General features: G+C 33.7%; 1 long non-coding RNA gene across 1 annotated transcript; it reads left to right on the top strand.

Moving 5' to 3' along the window:
• The first annotated feature begins 2,675 nt into the window (after window positions 1-2,675).
• Window positions 2,676-4,270, top strand: LOC133198818 (uncharacterized). The gene is made up of 3 exons (XR_009722603.1): window positions 2,676-3,148; window positions 3,808-3,883; window positions 4,222-4,270. It is a non-coding gene; the product is annotated as an uncharacterized LOC133198818 (long non-coding RNA).
• Window positions 4,271-21,355: the final 17,085 nt, after the last annotated feature.

Here is a 21,355-nt window from a genome sequence, read left to right as displayed (position 1 = left end):
ATTAATTACCATAACCAGGTGTCACTCTCTTAATTTACACAGAACACATGATTTCCTGTATAATATAATAATCTGACAAGGAAAGATAAAATAGAAGTTTAACCTCACCCTCTAAATTTAATATCCTCACGACTTTTACCTTTGGAGGGTATATAAGCTTATGGGGATGTGATCAGAGGACACCACGGAGGGAGATAAATTTTAACCAAGTATGGCTGAGGAATATGTACCGGTTTTGTAAGTTATATCTATTATTATTATATTATAATACCTATTATTATGTTTTTTTCATCGAAATCCTTTGAAATTTGGGTTAAGAATATATCTTGATATGTATAGTCAAAATTATTTCCAAACACGTGTATGCACGTATTCTAATCGGATGATTTTGAATTGGCTCCTTATAAGTAATGCAAACCATATGAAATTCATACTGTAAGTATATACGTTATGAATGTCGGTTGAAAGACATCAACATCAGTGCCCAGTCGTACGCACTGGTGAATGCGCATGCAGTGAAGTTTGAAAAGATAATGCTTAAATGTATGTATTTTAGCATGAAATGAATGGAGCATTACAAAATAGTTAGATTTTCTGATGCATCACGAGAAAATATGCTCAAAACCAAAATGTCACCATTTACTATAAACGGGGGCATATATGGGGGAAGAGGGCATCTGTAACGGTCACCGTTACAATTAATATTAGTGTATTTTTCTTCTCACAATGTCAAAATCATATGGTTAAAAAATAGTGTAAATTGTTTAAATTAATTAATTTATTTTTTGTAACATTGAGGATATAGATTTTGATGAACTGTTAGACAGTCTATGTGACACTCCATTTCAGTAAGTGTTTTAGTGCAAGTGTTATAAGATATCATAAATATAAGAATTAAAATATTCCCTATTAACGTTGTATCATACAATACGGAATAGTACTTAGTCCTTGAATGATTCGTTCTTTCATGCTTATTACTTTTTTATCATTGAACAATAAAAAAAAAAACATTTGTTGCTGATGTTGTTCAGCCAGAGTAATTTTAGCCTAGATGTTTTTTAAATTTCTTTTTCATCTTAGTTTCCTTTGGTTTTTGTTAAAAAATATTTAACTACTTTTTCTTTAAAAAAAAAACAACTATCCCTTTCCTCAAACAACGCCTTACCAGATGCTTGAAACATCTACTCCAGTGGTCTCAAGGAAAACTGTTTTAAAGACCCTGCTTACGACCACATCTCTTCAAAATGTAAAAGAACATTCCTTCCCTAAAATAGAAGGAGTCCCACCAGCGTATGCTGAGAACTTGCCTCCAGCTTCCAATACCAATTCTATGAGGAATGTAGAGAACTCCATCCCACTACTTTTAGGTAAGTCAATTTAAAACAAATATAAACATGTCTATGTTTTTACTAATTATTTAGAACGTACCTCTCCGTTTAATACTTCACATGTACACAGTATTTTAATTTCTTTTTTTTTCTTTTAAAGACAGAACAACCCAAAGAAGTATAAGGATTTGGAAAAGCGTTTAACGAAGCCTAGAATTGTCAAAACGAGAGAGTTGCAAGTCTTGAAATCCTTACAAAAACAGGATATTAGAAGACAAGCAACAAAGTGAAAAAAATTCTCAATTATTTTACTGATGAGTACGACAGTGAACCAGAGAAAAAACGTGTTTTACGCTCATGACACAAGGTTCAGTAAAAGAGAATTTAAAAAAACATATTCATTCGTAAAAATGCTACCTATATGGACTTTAATGTCTCAGGTATTGTTGCATAAAATTTATCAAAATAAAAGGAAATGTAATATCTTTTTTTCTTCTTTTTTTGTCTAACATTGTTATTTAATACATATTATGTTGTAAAGTTTTGTCCATCTTTCTTTGTGTTGAGGACATAATGAAATAAAATAAAGATATACTACAGCTTTTATAAAAGAATCTTTTACAATTCATAAGTCATAAATAGCAAAACAGACCTACCTTAGTAGTAGAAAATGAGCGCTGACTTTTTTCCAATCTTAACGGCATAAGCTCCTTTTATTTACTTACGAACATGACCTATGTTGGGTGGATCTCAAATGACCCTGCCCTACTTCTTGACTGTGCTTGACCTCAGACTGTTTTGACCTAAGACGTTTGTGACCGTGTATTGTCCTTGACCTTATACTGTCCTTAAGTTGACCTTCTGTATGACCTTGTCCTTGACCTATATATTTGGGGTCCATATGACGTCATTGTCCTTAGAGGCTACAGACTATACCCCTTACTACTTAAATCTCATCTTGTTTTGTTGAAAACCAAGGGAGTTGTAGCCATTTAAAAGTTTCAGCCAATCAGATTGCAGCACACCTACATGCGTGCGTTTTGAAGAATTTCTCTATATAACATTTTGTGGTACATTATAATATATACTTACATTTTAAATTTCAAAGTATTTTGTCAAAAAACAAGGAAGTAATTGAGATTTTTGTATCAGCCAATCAGAGCGAACGCACAAGCATGCGCGTGGGTTCATGGTGATTTGACCATGTCATCTTATCTAGACTACTAATGTATCTTTATATTCAGAGTTTTAAAGCAATCCATCGAGAAATATAAAAGTTATGGCTATATAAAGTATATCAGTCATTTCACTGCGCAGTACAGTTAAGGCTACACATGAAGATAATATGGTAATGAGGTCATAATGAGGTTTGACGTCATGACAGTTGCTCCGCCTTGATAGATCCATATAAGGAAATAGAGCTCAAAAAAGCTATTTAATGATGATTGCAAGAATATGTATTGAATGTCTGTATTTTCAGGTTTAAATAAATAAACATTACTGATTTTCTCTTATATAGTAACAACACGTCTTCGAAATAATTCTCTTTTTATTGTGTCGTTTGGCTGCATTCGGCTTCAGCCAAGCGCTTGCACTCGGTGACACGGAATGTTGTTTACATCTAAAAACGTGGCGACAGCAGCTGAGATACGCAGTGGATAAATGCAACAATCAGGCAATCTTTAAAGAGAATAGGGATAAAATAAGAGACCTGGGCCTTGTTTATCTTTTTGATGAGAAGATGATGACGTTATATCGGGAAATCATGGAAAACTGAGACGATCCGCACTACCTCCCTAGGTCCCTTTCTGTTCATTAAGGTGTGTATCAGTATGTGCATAGGTATTAACATGTAGACATACTATTCTTTACATCGATGTAAAATAACCTTGAACATGTACAATAAGATGTATTGTTACAGTCCGTCACAAACTGCAATGCAGTGCCTTGTGTGTACCCCCCCCCCCCCCCCCCAACCACCCACACACACATGTATACACAAAAACACACACATTATGAAAGTTGCACACTTTTAAATATGCAATGATGTTGTCCTTTGGCATACATGTACAAACATGTAACATAATATAAACACAGCACGTCATGATATTAAATAGTATAATTTAGATGCAGTCACACTTACAGTGTATTTGTGAAGTCAAACTGCACAGTGTACAATGTATGTGCACTGTACATACAAGAGTATAAGACCCTATATATTTTAATTTATACCTCTGGCAATCAAAAATATGTGAATTTTAAGATTTCAGTTTTTACCAGTGCTTCATATTTTAAATTCATCATAGCACTTTTACTATCTATATCACTAGGCTGTAAATTAATTTGTAGAATTTCTACATTAATGAAGATAAAATGTTTGAATTTTCATTTGTCTGACTACATGTACATTAAGTCAGTCTAGTATGTATATACATGTATTTATGTACTGTTTATATGTATAATTCTTTTGTCATTGTAGCTATCACAGAACTGGTTAAAACTGGCATTTACATCAGCTAGAACTATCAAAATAGATGCATCAATTTCTCCACTGGGTATGATCACACTAAAGCATTTCACATTAATTTTATAGTATGCCAGTGTTAAATATTTTTTTTAAATGTTGTATAGGTGAAAGAATTAAATGTTATCTCTAGTATATTGATTTTTTTTTTACTTAAATTAAGTATAGCTACCAATTCTACTTTTGCAAATGTCATAGGTTTCAATTTCCCAGAAAAGTTTTGTATCAAAAGTTTGTTTCCATTTATTTTTTGAATTTCAGAAAATATAGTAAAGCATAGTTTGTTTTGTACAATGCAATGTCATTTCATTCTACAATAGTAATCATTATGTTTTTCACTCATTACACTGTATATATATTGTGTTGTAGCTACTCCCAAACAATTTGAACAATGCATTCAGGCAGCAAGTGTTTCCACCTATAAAATAAAAAGGTATGCTCCATATAAGCTCTAAACCATACATATTCCTAGCAAGATTATTGAAATGTTTTGATAATAAAAACCGTAGAGTCATGTGTATGCTTTCCATGTTTCTCAATGCATTGTTTTGAGTATCACTTTTTTAAAACACCAGTGAACCTTCCATAATGGTATTTCATTTTGTTTTCAGAATTGATTTCATCCAGAAGAACTGTTTGAACTGTGGACTGTTTGAAATATTTTGCACCTGCTCAGAAATCCCTTCACAGCTTGTCTTTGAATTTGAAAGGCTGTTTTTAATTAAATAAATTTTCTAGATAACTAATACTTTGAATTTTTAACAGTACAATGGTGTGAAAGTTTGAAGGCTGTTAAGATTTGAGTATCTTTACTTGCATGTTTTCTGACAGGCGCGTAGCTGCTTATACGCAAATACGCAGGTGCGAACACATCGTTTACAAATCTAAAAAAAATGGGGGGGGGGGGGAGGAGGAGGGAAGGGAGAGATTTGTGAGAAGAGAAAAAATATCAATACCATCCAGCAAATATTTGTGTTTCAAATTATTTTATCTCATACTGTTTCGATTCAAATTCAAATTCTATATTACCATGATATCTTTATAAAAAAAAAATTGTAATGTTTTATTAAATCATTGCCAAAACCAAATAAAACATTCATTAATTTGTAATTCTTCTACAACACATTGATAATTTATTTTAAGATCTTTGAGAAAATATCAACCGTTGAATGCTGTGATCAACTAGAATATGATTTGAAATATTATTTTTGTTAAAAATTGAAATTATTAATTATATTTGTTGCCGAAAGATGATACCAATATATCTTTTAAAAAAATATTCAGGCTCTACATGTACAATAAATTTGCACGGAAGTATTTAACTTTGTGTTAAAAACAATATTACTGTCTTGTATTTTCTAAAGAAAATCCAAATGGCATGATTTTGAATGAAATATTTGGTAAAAACCATGAGCTTCCTGGGACTTCGCCCCTGGACCCTCATCTGGACCCACTGGGGGTCTCAAAGCGGACACCAGCCGTTCTCTGCGTACATTTCACGTCCATTCTGGTATGCGCCTGTCTGTGTTTTGGGGTACAACAAGATCTAAATTTCAGCATGTATATTGTGTTCACCTGTTCTTTAACAGAGTATCTGTTTCTGTATTACAAAGTTTTTACTATGATTATCTTGTTTGCGCATTGATTGATAATTACTCAAAAACATGAGACTAAAGCCCCCTCCCCCTACGCCGGTATGATTTGTGCTACAACACCCAAATAAGTAAAACCTGATATAAACACTGTTGTTTAATAATTTATTTTTAACATGCCAGTAAGTATATAGTATCAAAGGACCCAGAGGCAAACTGGTTGGGGGGGGGGGGTTAGATCTGTAGAAAGGAAAACAGGTTATTAAATACAGGAGTAAGCACCCCAATCCCTTCCTTCTGTTCTTAAAACTTTCAACGTAGTCTAGAATCCATAAACAGTTGAAGGTTTGATAACTAAAATAATCACATATGAAAAAAAAAAAAAAAAAACAAAAAACAACTAAGTTCTGTTGGAGATATTTTTTCTGTGTGTCTACTGAGGAAGAATAAATGTTTTATCATTGATAGGGGTTGTCTATTTTTTATTTTTATTACAAATGACTGAATCTTTCAATATTTTTAACCATGGGCATTTTCCAATTTATTTACATGATGGATGTTGCGGCAAATTTTAGGCGAACGGAGGAAATGCGGTAGGTGTCAAATACGTCTTGTGTAGCGTATAAAAGAACGAAGATATACAAAACAAAGTAAAGTCAAAGATTTTTTTATGCATACCGTTTTGATTTAGTGAAATAAAGCCCAGCGCAGTCCGTAGGTATTTGTTTAAAATTTGCGAGGTACATAAACTCTACTAAGTACCACAGAGTTATCTCCCATGCTGGGTCAATGATGCGTTTGAAAACTATATTTAGAATGAATGTGTTAAGATTTCAATTTTTAATCCAAAAGTGCAAGGGCAAGGCGACAACCCAAGAGGTAGGTTTTTATTTTAAATTCTTTATTTTGCTGTATAGTTTTTAAAAAGTGATGCTCATTTCTTTGTAATTCATTAGGCAATTTAAAATTTCCGATTAAATGATGAAAAATACCCTATTTTTGAATACTGGTGTTTGTTTTCAATGAATAACTTAAATATCTCAGAAATCTGACTGAATGAACATTAGTTTTTCGATAGGATAGATACCAAGGGACACAATGAAACCTTGTGCAGTTCAAATATTGTTAGCCTTGCCCTTGCACTTTTTGGTTAAATTTGACATTTCATATTTTGACCTAAAATCGGAGCTCACATGACTTTAGAGGGTCACATGATGACAAAAAATACCGATGTGAAAAGCGATGGACAAACTCTTCATAAAGCCATTAAGATATTTCAGATAGAGTTTCATGCTAAAAAATAAGACGGCTGAACTTTAAGTGTCTCGTTTTTGGTGCCTTTTTATAGAAAATGTTGCCTTAACTGTACTGCGTGATTGCCCGCGCACGCATGTGCGCGCAAAATGAACTTCGTTCCACACATCTACACAACATGCCTATTAACCCTAAAAAGGTTTCATCTCAATCGGACGAGTAGTCTCCGAGAACTCTCGAGGACAAAAAATACCGGAAAAGAAGTTTTAAAAAAAGAAAGTAAAAACAATATGTTCCCAAATCTCATTTGGGGAACAAAAAAATAAAACTGTCTCCTCGTGTTCATTTTACAGTTACGTGTACTGTAATATTAACTAATTAACATATACGTCTACTTTTATGATTTCAATAGAAGAAGGATTTGAACATTGTGCAGCTGGTGTATTTATGATTGATTGATTGTATTTCGTTTTACGTCCCGTTCGAGAATTTTTCACTCATATAGAGACGTCACCATATAAAGGTGAAAGGCTTCAAATTAAAACCTTTACTCGGCACTCCGGGTCATTGAGCAGCGAGGGTTCTTTATCGTGCCTAACGTGACATGGGGCCTCGGTTTTCAAGGTCTCATCCGAGGGACCCTAATCTTCAACTTAAAAGTGCCGAGCGCTTGGCGAAGGAACAGTTGCTATCTATTTTTTATCGACTTTGGTCAGGCGCGGTCGTGACTCTACCACACGACCTTCCAGTGTCTATGTAAACTTTGTTTAATTATGTCACCCCTACCGAAGTCGGGGGACTTATTGCTATTGTACGCATGAAAACCTTGCTCACGGACTTTCTCGCATATGTCTGGGGCAATGTTGATGGAACTTTCCATCAAAGATGATGACCAGCTGTATTTCTTCGGAAAACATTTTCAATTTCAACATGGCTACCGTTGCCATGGAAACGTACGAAATGTGAAAAATTTTGTCAAGAAGTGTTCTCTTTATAGAAATGATAACCAGTAATTATAGTATTGCAAACCGCATTTAAAATTTTCAAATCGACCATCGTTGCCATGGAAACATAAGAAAAGTAAAAATTCCTAAATTTCGATTTTGTCACGAACTGCTCAGGAAATTATTTTGAGATTGTTATTTTAAGGATTGTTCCTTACATTCTGTCAAAAGTTATTCCTGTTTAAAAAAAAAAAAATAATCTTTTGCAAATAGTCGACTTAAGAATGAAAGAAACAGACAAGGTTAATACACGCATAAATGTTCTCCGAGGTGGCTTGGGCAATTTTGAAGAAAATTTACAGAAATGTATAACAGAAAAGGTCGGTTGTGTGAAAGTGTACATGCCATTATAAACACACATGAATCTCAGATCAGTAAATTCATTAAACAAAGTATAAAAAAAAAATGCATTGTGTGGCATGGTAATACTTTACTCAACAAAGACAATAATACATTATAATAGTAATACGGAATAGTCATTAAAATAATACAAAGTCAGTAGATAATAATTACTACTAGCGAGGATAATGAAATCCCTTAATTAAGGGAAATCATTGGGATCATCTGGAACGTCTCGACGCGAATCGTCCCGCATTTGCAGTGGGTAGTTAATAGATGACTAAAGTTGTTTCATTGTGCGGGGTCAATCTGGGGTCAACCGGCGTAAGACACTTTTCCTGCTATACCATTCCCAACTTATGGGACAATGTCTTACAAATGAAATCTATATGATTATGTTTATGTTTTTTATGTTGCCCGATACTACGTCAATATAGGAACGGATCAAAACTGTCCGATAGCAAGAATAAAAATACATATTTACAGGTAAAATACAAGGCTTTTTTGTATTCATATGAAGAAGAATTTGTCCAAAATCTTGAACGTGAAAAGAAGAAAACACTTGCTGTGGCCTTCAACTCGACATTTAGATATATCGACGATGTATTGTCAATTAACAATGGCTATTTTCATTCTTATGTCGATACGATATATCCTGGTGAGCTCGAGATAAAAGATACCACAGAGTCTGACACATCTGTTTCATATTTGGATATTTTACTTGAAAAAGACGTTAATGGTAATCTAACAACCAAGCTTTATGATAAACGTGATGACTTTAACTTTTCAATCGTCAAATTCCCTTACTTATGCAGCAATATACCTTCATCACCTGCATACGGGGTATATATCTCTCAGTTGATTCGATACGCAAGAGCATGCTCTACGTATGAACAATTTCTAAAACGAGGTAAATTATTGACAAACAAGTTGATGAAACAAGAATATCAGCTGTCTCGTTTAAAGTCATCATTTCGTAAGTTCTATGGTCGATACAATGACCTTGTCAGCAAATACAATTTATCATTGAGTCAAATGCTGACTGACGTTTTTCATACTAATTGTTAGGCCATTATTTACACACTGAATTGTCGACGGATTTTTCCGTTATTTCCCGATCATGACAAGGAGCACACGGCGGGTGTGACCGGTCGGCAGGGGATGCTCACTCCTCCATGGCACCTGATCCCACCTCTGATGTTTAGAGGTCCGTGTTTGCTCTGCTCCTATTTTGTATTGTTTAATGGACTTTTGAGCTTGAATACTGTTCGTTATCTCCATATATTTCATTACAATGAAGATCAAATTAATGACATTAAGACTTTGTGTTGTAATGGACAAACAATTTTAGGTGTAGACAAGACTTTCAATCTTTGTGATATGCATGTTACTGTGACATGTTATAAACAAGTGAGGGTAAAAAGGGACAGATCAGATGAGCCCCCCATTTTCCTTGGCCCTTTATTCATTCACGATAACAGTGATTTTGAGTCCTCCAGCAATTTTTTTTATCATATTAAGACAAAGCTTTCAGGCACAATTAAGACAAATCATTGGGTCAGACGAGGAAAAAACACTTGTGAAATCAATTACAGGAAGTTTTTCCGAGTCTAAACATATATTACGCAAAAGACGTTTGTATCAAAACACAAAACAAACACTAACTGATGACAGTGTGGACAAAGCAGACCAACAAAATATATTAGACCTAATCTTCAGCGATAATACTGACGGCAGTCTTTGTTTCGATGACAAATCTGAACAGATAGAAGACTTCTCCAGAGAGTTCTCAGGGAAATTAACTGTACCAATAAATCGGGACAGGACCTGAGTATGTTTTATTTCCTAAGGACCCAAAATTGAGGAAAATATGGACATTAAAACTGAAAAAGAGATGGTTTTCAACTCAATCAAAATGTGAAGCTTTCTGGGCGACATTTTTACATGGACCAGTTTACAGTTTAATTAAATATAAAATGACTCACGAAGTTCTTGGTTTTATTTCAAATTTATTTTACATATATTAGTTTGTCAGTTTGGGTATTTATAGCCGCAATTATGTTTGGAGGAAAAGATTTTCGGCTTTTCGTTACTACACAAGATGGAAGAATTCATCTGTTCTTCCCGAGGCGCTGATATACCTATCCGACAAATCTGTAATAAATGAGATGTCTGATTTTGTTCACAGCAATGAAGTATGTATAGTTCGAATTATCTCGGTCATTGTTTGAATACTGTTGGAGTTTTACAAAAGTGCTTTAAAGAGTAAATATTGAGTATTGTCAAAGTAAATTTTATTAATTATTATTGTTTATTTAATTTTACATATTGTCATTCCATGCAGAGACGCCACTGAATAAAGACGTAAACTTATATTTGCATTATTTTCATTTGGGTTGTAGGCAGCTACACTTTTGAGTGCTACTCCTACACTCTCACAGGACTTGTGTGTCCAACAGAGGAAAAAGACACACCTGTCAGAATGAGAAAGGAAATACCATTTGCATGGTTTTGTTTTTTGTTTTTTCATTTTGTACGTAAATGTTTTTCTTTCAAAGAAATGAAAAAAATGTTTAGCATGGGAAAGAATCAATATCGGAATCTTTCAATTTCAGCCCTATAGAGTAAAAAAACGAAGCTTTACGGTTTTTCCGGTTACCAAGTAAATATTATACAGTAAACCGACGAAAACCACATGTCGCTATTGAATCGTAAACAGTAGTGAACCGTCATGCTTTGCGACTCATTCCATTGATTGGAGAATGGGTTTGACGAAAACATCGTCATGTGTTGAAAAGTGCCTTCCATACAAGGTAGTGCACCCGACCTGATTAAAGCTGAACACTACTCATAAATAGGCACCGTCACACCGATTTCGTTACACCCGATTGCACACTTAAAACTTGTGGCCGATTTGTAGTATTCCTTTCGTGGTCTTAGATTTTTTAGAAACTCCTTGTTTTATGTGCATTTTCTGTTTGTAAATAATGCATTGACTTGTATGTTTGATGTTACTTTTCTCCTGGCTCGGAAAAAGTGTGTAAAATTTGATTATTTCATCGCAACCGAGTAACACGGCAATGTAAGATGTACGTCTTCTCAGGTGAGACCTCTACAGCGGGTATCCAGTCAACTCGTACCCAAACCGAGTCGTACCCAAAAAGTCCACTCGTACCCAAAACTGAAGTCCACTCGTACCCAAAACTGAAGTCAACTCGTACCCAAGTTTTTATTTACAATATTCTTAGATTTTATTTAAGTTGACAACTTAGAACTTATTTTCATATGAAAAAGTTTAATTTTGAAAAAAGAAGGAAAATCAGAATTTGAAGAAGTGAAATTTTTATTTTGCATAAACACTTAAACGATTAAACATTTAATCAATTTCCCTTATTAGAAATCAATTATTGTTAAAGCAACACACGCGCGGCGGTTTCTTGGATCTGCGACAAACGCTAATTACGAGATGCTCCTAATTTGGTATCTGTTAATTATGAGATACTCCATGCTTGGAAAACGCCTCCAAATTTCTTCATTCCTAAAAGTTCACCATGGTGCGAGAATCGTGTTTATCCTGCAGCAAAACCGTAAGTTTATTTTAAGTTTTTCATTCGATAAGTTTTATAGAAATTGTATACAATAATACAACATACCATTAAAATTTTACTATGTATTTCGATCGTTTTTACCATCTATACACTATATAGTGACATACGTACAATATGATGCCATAAAATTTGTTAAGTTGATATGGGTATATCCACAACGTTGATTACTTACATGAAAGATTTACATGTAAAATTTACGTTTCACAATTCATTTTGTTTGTGTTGTTTTTATGTTTTTGATATATTAGTGTGACAAAATCAGAGGAAATAGAATTATATAGTCATTAATTAACAATACACATTAAGAAATGAAATACAAAAATCATACAAACTTACTTATTTACACTTGAAAAAAATTCATTGTCAGTTATGTTTCTATTCATGATTGAATTTTTGACATATGAATAGTTCATGTTGAACAATCAAAACGTCAATTGATTATATATTTCAAGAACCTTTTTAATATATAAAATATATTTTCTTCTCTTTTTCAACAATCTGATTATTATGTTTTTCTATGTTTATTTATGTTGATGTTATGAAACCTGTATATGTAAATATGTTTGGTATAATTTATATGTAGGGAAAGGGCATATTGAGTTTTAAGAACCTTTGCCCAATCCCATTTGTAAAGTTTATAGGCAATTAAATATGTTCAAATGTATTCTAGATAAAAACTGTAGACATGCTTTTCTAAGAAATATTGGAAATTCAAATTAACATTATTATAAATTAATTTACGTACTTAAAAAAAATTAAATTAAAAGCTCTATAAAAATTATATTAACTCATTCCCCATGTCAAAGATTAATGGATGTGGATATATCTTGATAAAAGTGACTTATAGGTCCAATGGGCTGGGTGTTGTACATTACGAATATTATACAAAGACACTGTATCAATTTAGTATCTACTTATATAAAAAAAAATTATTGCCTACAGATTTTTCAAATATGAAAATGAGTTAATAAAGATATATGAGGAATTAGATTTTCAAATAACTGAGAATGAAGTAGGTATTCATATGGGTACAGTTACTTGTGCACAGAAATTGTCATTATTAAAGAAATAATAAGTAGTGTAACTAAACTGGAAAAATAACTGAAATATTTCATTTGTTTATTTGTCCAAATCATTTGCATATAAATATTTATATCGAATATTAGAATTTAAAATTATGATTTAATTAATTTTAGGTAACAGCTAGACAACATGCTTTATGTTGTGATTTGTGTGGCCGATGGCAGCATCCCAAATGTGGCACTGGTAAGTTGATCTTACATTGATTATGATCAAGTAATCTGAAATTTAAAAATAAATTTAATGTAATGTCTCAAAAATATATCTTATAAACAGTAATTGTTGGATTATATATATGTATCAAGTTACCAAAATATAATGATCCATGTAACATTACAAAAAAAAATGCATAATGTATGAGTTGTAAAATCAGTGTAATAATTAGGAAATACTTACAGGTGTGTCACAAGAGGTATATTGGGAGACGATGAGAGGGAGAGGACTTGATCGTTGGATTTGCCAGAACTGTTCTCAGGATCTGCCAGTTCATGAGAGCACCAGACTGAGTTTATCCACAAACAGGAGTGCACAGTAAGTTTACCATTTCAGTTTACAATATTTTATGATATTTATAATGTTTAAGCAAATGTTACAAAAATTACTATTTTACAAACATTTAAAATGTTTATTTGTATGTATTTATTGTCAATGATACTCATTGTTAGAAGTTATTTGCGAATACGTGTATTTTCACTATTAACTTTGCATTTTAGAATCTCCATCAATGGGACTAGACCAGTACCAGAGCCAGAACCAATGGACATTTCTACACACTTCTAATTTGGTTTATTTGTTTCAGGTGTTCCAGTCCATTGTCGAGTGCCTTCCAACTCCCTCTGCAGTAACCTTGTTTACTGCAGACTTCGAGAGAGGTATCTGGAAGGGGCTTCAGGAGATGTTCCCCCAGGCCAGGATCCGTGGGTGTGTGTTCCATTGGTCCAAGGCAGTTTATACAAAAGTTCAGGAACACGGACTACAGGTAAGATATAATTAAGTAGACAAGAAAGATAACTGTACTTTCGATATAATTAAAAATCATGTTGAAAATATAATAAAAAAAAAAAAAATAAAGATAAAAAAAGTCTACGGTATATATAAAATTTCAAGATATAAAAAAAATATTCTTCAAATTTCAATAAAATTGTATTTATTTTCATTCAGGTTGCATACAGAGAGAATGATGACGTCAACAAGTGTGTGAGGAAGTTGATGGCACTCCCTCTCATCCCTGAGGAACACATCGTTCCAGCCTTCCAGAAGATAAGTGACTCTGTTGGGGAGGAAGGACCCTTGAGGGATGTGATCACTTATGTGCAGAGGACATGGATCAACAACCGTACCTGGCCTGTTTCATCCTGGTGTACCTTCAACCAGTCCATCAGGACAAACAATGAGGTATTAATATATTAATATCAAAGACACATAATAAATTTTCAGATACTCAAGTTATATTTAACTTTTTTTATTAGTTAATATTCTAGAATTTATTTTACTTCTATACAATGTACAATTTGAAATAAAATCATTTGGTATGACTTTAATTCTAAATCAATTCTTCAGGTTGAAGGCTGGCACACCAGGATGAACCTCCAGAAGGCCCAGGGGTCCCACAACCTTCCCTTCTACATCCTTTTAGACCTGAGGAAGGAAGCAGATCTCATCCCCTTACAGAGGCGCCTAGTTAGTGAGGGGAAGTTGCAGAGGCTGCAGAGGAAGTCCACAAGAAAGGTAACATATTAATTTCATTTAATAATTACTATATTTTATAAAAAAAATTGCTCTTAAACTGCTCAAATACAGTATAAAAATTATTCTGATGCAACTTACTTTGGATTAGTCTTATTTGTTGATGAAGGATCTTACTTGTCTTTTTCTTTTTTTCAAATAGGTTCAGGCCAAGATTTTTCAACTATGGACCGGGTATGCAGAGGGGGACATCTCGACCTCTTCACTGTTGAAGAAGCTTGGTCGTCTGTACAGCCCATTTTAAACCAGTGTTGAACTAGTGTTCTACTGATGTGACTGTGGTGTGAAGTGACTGTTTTGTGACTGTGACTTCTGTGATTTATTTAATGTTTGCTTGTTGTTATTTATTTTTAAGTATCTTTGTTATGTAATGTATGTAAATATTGTACAAATAAAATGAATTATAAATGACACTACTCTTTGCCTTTTTTCATTCAATAACCACAACAAAAATTGAGAGCTGGTTTAGAATGTATCCAAGGAACAAATACGTATAGTGGAAAATTATGAAATGAGGAACCAAAATGACCATAAAATTGAGTTAAAAAATAGGATGATTAAGCCCTTATCATAATTGTATTTCATTTATTCAAATTAGAATAAAAATTTACATGCATAGGCCTACATATAGGGCCCTGGTATATATATAATTATAGTACATAATTATAATTTCATAATTGAATATGTACCACAATCAGCTAACACTGGACAGAATTTCATTATGAATACAGTATATAATTCGTATTCCAGCAAAAATAGACAATGTATAAAATAAATATATTGATAGGAAAAACCTTTGTGTACGAGTTTTAATCAAGTGGAAATCTTTGTATACAAATCATTCTTTGCGTATGGTGTTATAGGAAAAACCTTTGTGTACGAGTTTTTAATCACGGGAAAATCTTTGTATACAAATCGATCTTTGCGTATGGTATAGGTAAAACTTTATAGGATATACCGGGTGCTAGTCACTTCGCCCCAAAACCAGAACGCCCCATGCATGAGCGCCCCAAACATTTTTACCGGCGCCCAAGTGCAAATATGAGCGCCCCAAATTTAAATCACGAGCGCCCCAAACTTAATTCACGAGCGCCCCAAATTAGCATTTCGAGCGCCCCAAATAATAATATCGTCTGATCTAACACATGTATATACACAGGTGCTCTTTATGTGAAAATTTTATACATAGGTACTTCATCAGTTATATTTTATTTTTGAATTTTTCATTTGAATCTATGTTGAAATTGACTTATATTTAGTTGCATACAACTGTACAAAATATTCTTTTGTTTGACTTTCCTTCTTCAAAGAACACTTGTGTAATATTCTTTTAAATTATCAACTTATATTTATTTGTGTAATTAAAAACGATAGTTTCAAAGTCTGAGCACCGCCGTTATCCCACATAAAGGAGCCCGCTCAATTATAATCTCATAATTATTTTTTACCACATTGCGATGAAAAAAAATTTGTCGACTGACTGTTCATTTCTTTTGGATCGTTTGAGAGATGGAGAAGTGTCTTCAATGCAAGAAAGTGGTAAGTCCATTTTTATAAATAATTCAACAGCGTTCAATATGTGTTGCGTTATCATTTTATTGTTAAAAACTTGTTTCAGTACGAACCTATATATGATTCCGAGATATCTGAAGTACTGTCTAGCACGTTTTTTAAACTTTTTTTTATCTCAGTTCTAATTAGGTATATATATGTAATTAACTTATGTTTTTAAGTACTCATGATATATATAATTTGGGGCGCTCGTGAATTGTTCATATCAATATTTTTTTAACATCTAAATGTAAAAAAAAAAGCCAATAATTTATTTCTTTACTAGTTTCTAAGCCTTGGGGCGCTCGAAAAACTTGGTGCACTCATGATATATATAATTTGGGGCGCTCGTGAATTGTTCACATCAATAATTTTTAACATCTAAATGTAAAAAAAAGACAATAATTTATTTTACTAGTTACTAAGCCTTGGGGCGCTCGAAATGCTAATTTGGGGCGCTCGTGAATTAAGTTTGGGGCGCTCGTGATTTAAATTTGGGGCGCTCATATTTGTACTTGGGCGCCGGTAAAAATGTTTGGGGCGCTCATGCATGGGGCGTTCTGGTTTTGGGGCGAAGTGACAGTAACCCGATATACCTTTGTGTACGAGTTGACTCCTCATTTTCATGCACAGGAAAACGTTGTATTAAATCATATAAGAAAGCCTTAATAACGGATGACTTCAGTTTTGGGTACGAGTTGACTTCAGTTTTGGGTATGAGTGGACTTTTTGGTACGACTCAGTTTGGGTACGAGTTGACTGTAAATGCTACAGCGTAATACTTTGAACTGCTAAGAGGTCTGTGGTTTATATAGGGGTTGCTGGGACAGCGCTGATGAAATAGAAATATGGTGGACAATGCCTTTTACGAGAAGTGTCAGCTTTAAAGAAGTGTGAATGATTTACACGCACAAGTTAACAATGCACAAGAAATTAAAATTTAGTCAATTCGATACTATTCGTTTCGACCTAGTGTCTGTAATGTCTATAAACAGAAAATGACCAAGGTGCATTTTATTTCTGATCACTCTCTGCGTATTGTTGAAATCATCAACCTTCTCCAAAATATTTTTCTACATAGTGCCTTTCCATTAAAATTTGTTTTTCAGAAGAAAAGAACATTTTTTTTTAAATGTTCAATGTGTAGGCGTTGTATTTCACACTCTAAAATATTTTCACTTTTACCCAGGTTCGTTCCGAAATTTTATTGTTCTGGACCAAGATTAACTTTCCCTAAATAAAACAACTTGTAAAGTTTAAACAATTTATTATACCAAAAAAAAATGCAATAATGAAAAAACATGTAATACCTGATTCAGGTGGAAAAGGTGTCAACCCTAGACCTAGGCAATGAGTAGATACACTACTGATAATATAAAGGTTTGTCATGATTTAAATAGCCAAAAGAATAAAAGAAGTGAAAGTGACCAATAGATACTTTTCATGCTTGACTGATAATAGAACACCGATAGCCAAAATATCTCTCTCGATAGAGCTGTATTAATCTGAATACCTTTAATATTATGGAAAGCCAAAAGTGAAATCTACTACACCCCTCCCCCCAAATTTTAGGAAATGTTTACATTTTCTAAAAAATATCTACTCAAGACACCAAATAATCATAATTTAGAATCTTTATAAATAAATGTATATATTATATTTGAAAAAAAATTCAATAAATATATCAAAAATAAATTTTAACAATTAATAAATAATATCAACAACATTAATGTATATACTTATAAATATACAAAACATATATGATTAGCAAAAAAATATATATATTTATGTACAAAAATATAATCTGTTATATACAAAAATGACTGGCTCCAGGGTTCACATAGTTTTTACTAGAATTAAATTTCAAAGTTTTCAGCCGTGAAATTACATGTGATTAAAAGTTTTTCTCTCTTTGGATAATAGTTTTTCTTTAACCTCAGTTCGGCATTGCCATTCTCATCAAACTCAACCACTTCATCTCTGGAATTGGTATTGCACTGCTCCTCAGGTAATATGTTTCTACAGTTCACTATGTTTTCTGCGACTTGTTGCTCCCTCTTCCTTTTCTCAGCAATTTTCCTGTCAGCAATGCTGGGTTGTTGATCAAAATTCCTCCAGTATATAGGTGGTAATATGTCCCCAGGACTTTGGTACAGTAGATTCCTAATATTTACGCGGTTAGCCTTAGCTGCCATCTCTTTGCTTGCTGCCAGATGTAGATGATGGTCTCCCTGTATATGTTGCGTGAGAAAGTATAATTTCTCGAATCTGCGAGGACATAACCCACACTCCAACATTTCATGGAATTCTTTATGAATTTTCTGCCAGTGGCGCACACATTTCCGAAGAGTGGGATAGACATTTGGTCGCAGCCGTTTACTTCACAGGCCATGCCTTGAGAAGGCCAATGTGTCCTACAATAGTTTTGATGAAACTGTACCAACTCATCCTTCTTGACATGTAAATCATCGGCTTCCATGATACTGAAATAGATATCAATAATTATAAAGGGGTTATTGTTTAATATCAATAAATAACGTGTAAATCTTTGTTACATTAAGTAACAGTTAAAGTAATCATAAAATATTCCTACAATGCAAACAATAACTCAAAGTTTACGTTCTCTTGAACTACATGTAAAATTCTCTAAGACTACTGATATGTACAACGCTTTATGAGGGACTATATACATCTCTAGGCTTAATGGGTCTTCCACAACGAGTTCTACGGGGAGAGAAATCAGATGTTGGGTTTACACATGAGTTATCCCTATCATCTAAAGACAATTCAGTCTCTGATTCTGAGCTAATTTGTGTATCTGATAATAACCAATTTTCAGGGGAATTTCTGCCTCTATATGGTTTGAGATGGTCAACATGAACCACTAATGATGGGGATGTTTCATTTTTCTGAATTTTGTAGGTTATGTCTGAAATTTTTTCCTAAATGAGATAAGGTCCCGTCCATCCTAAACCAAGTTTTTGTCCTGCACTAGGGGGATAATATCTCCAAACCCAATTTCCAGGAGTGAATTGTCTGGTTTTAGCATTAATATCATGATCTAGTTTTTGTCTCTGGAGAGCAGACTGAAGATGGGTATGTGCAAAATTGAAAGCATTTCTCATAGTATTCTTTAGCCATTCTATGTACATAACAGGACATTTGTCATCTGGAGTATTAGGAGGCAAACCCATCATAATGTCAATAGGCAGGGACAATTCTCGACCCATCATTAATAGATTTGGGCTACAATTTGTACTTTTGTGCAGTGTTGCACGATACCCCATCATAACATAAGGCAAATGGTCGTCCCAATCATCACGATTCTCGTTGACAAAAGCTGAGAGCATATCTTGCAAATTTCTGTTAAACCTCTCTATCATACCATCGGATTGAGGGTGATAAGGTGTAGTTCTAGTTTTTTCTACCCCAAGATTTGTACAAAGAGCTGTGAATAGCAAAGATTCAAATTCCCGGCCTTGATCTGTATGTATTACCCGTGGTACTCCAAATCTACTGAAAAAAATCGGTGCGGAGTTTATCTGCGACAGTATACGCAGTATGATTTGGTAAAGCATAAGCCTCTTTCCACTTAGTGAAATAATCACCAACAACCATAATATATTCATTGCCATTTGAGGTTGCTGGAAGGGGACCCATAATATCTATTGCAATTCTTTCTAAGGGATACCCAATTTTGCTAGATTGAAGTTCAGATGTACCTACACCAGGACCAGGTTTTCGTCTTGCGCATTGATCGCATTGTGAGCACCATCTTTGAACATCAGCATTCAAACCAACCCAGTAGTATCTAATTTTGACAGATGAGATCGTTTTATCTCGACCGAGATGTCCTGCAGTTCTGTTGTTATGTAATTGTTCTAAAATATTTTGCCTTAATTCGAAAGGAACTACAAACTGATATTTTTTATCGCCAATATTGTTGACATTTACGCGATACAATATTCCCTCTTTTAGTTCCAAAGTGTCCCACATACTAAATAAAATTTTAGTTTCAGTATTTGAATTCGACAGTACAGAACGATTGGGTTTTTCTGTGTACTCTGTTTTTAAGTCAATGATGGGCTTTAACGATGGATCATTTGTTTGCAAGTTCTTTATTTCTGTTGTTGATAAAGAATCCATTCATAAACCATGATTACTTTCTGTGCTCTCAGTACTTTCGGTACTTTGATTTATTGAGATTGGATTTATTCGGGCACTCGAATGTTTTGAACAATCAGGACAATTTTGGCAGGGGCATCTGCGAATTGGAATACGCGATAAGGCATCTGCATTTGTATGTTTTACACCCTTTCTATGCTCTATTTTGAAATCATAAGTCTCAAGTATGCTCAACCATCGTGCAAGAATTCCTATTGGATCTTTGAAATTTTTAATCCAAGTCAAGGACGAATGATCTGACCTGACAGTAAAATGTCGAGCCCATAAATAATGATTGAAATGTTTCACAAAATAGACGACAGCTAAAAGTTCGCGCTTTGTGGTGCAGTAACGCTTTTCTGCTTGGTTTAGCGTTTTGCTAGCATAGCTAACGACACGTTCTTGACCGTTTTGAACTTGAGATAAAACGGCGCCAATACCATTTGCACTCGCATCTGTATCTAGAATAAAATGATCTTCAGTTGTTGGAAAAGTCAAAATCGGTGCATTAATAAGCAACTCTTTTAATTTTTGAAAAGATTCTGAGCAATTTGCGGTCCAGTTAAATATTTTATTTTTCCTAGTCAACTGAGTCATTGGACTCGCTATTTCACTAAAATTTGGAATGAGACGGCGATAATATCCCGCCAGGCCTAAAAAACTTTGAACGTCTTTAACGTTTTGAGGTTCTGGCCAATTTTTGACCAGTTTGACATTTTCATCTAGCACATGTGTGCCATTTTTTGAAACTGTATGACCTAAATATGAAACTTGGGTCTGAAATAAAACACACTTTTTGGGTTTAAGTTTTAAGTTGGATGTTCTCAACCTGTAAAAAACTTGTCTTAGATTTTCCAAAGAACTTTCAAATGTTTTCCCAAAAACTATTACATCGTCAAGATAACACAAACATCGATCTATTTTCATGCCACTCAAAACAATGTCCATCATTCTAGAGAATGTGGCGGGGGCATTGCAAAGACCGAAGGGCATGACGTTAAATTGGAAAAGGCCCTTATGTGTTAGGAATGCTGTTTTTGGTTTGTCTTGCTCAGAAACTTTACATTGCTAGTATCCTGATGCTAAATCTAACGTACAAAACCATTGCGAGCCTGCTAACAAATCGAGTGTATCATCGATACGAGGCAATGGAAACGCGTCTTTA

Source organism: Saccostrea echinata, unplaced genomic scaffold, assembly GCF_033153115.1.
Source record: "Saccostrea echinata isolate AGI-Se365-2 ecotype Australia unplaced genomic scaffold, CSIRO_AGI_Sech_v1 ptg000033l, whole genome shotgun sequence".
In the NCBI taxonomy this organism is placed as follows: domain Eukaryota; kingdom Metazoa; phylum Mollusca; class Bivalvia; order Ostreida; family Ostreidae; genus Saccostrea; species Saccostrea echinata.
The sequence above is the reverse complement of the archived record's forward strand: the minus strand, read 5'-3'. Positions and strand labels throughout refer to the sequence as shown.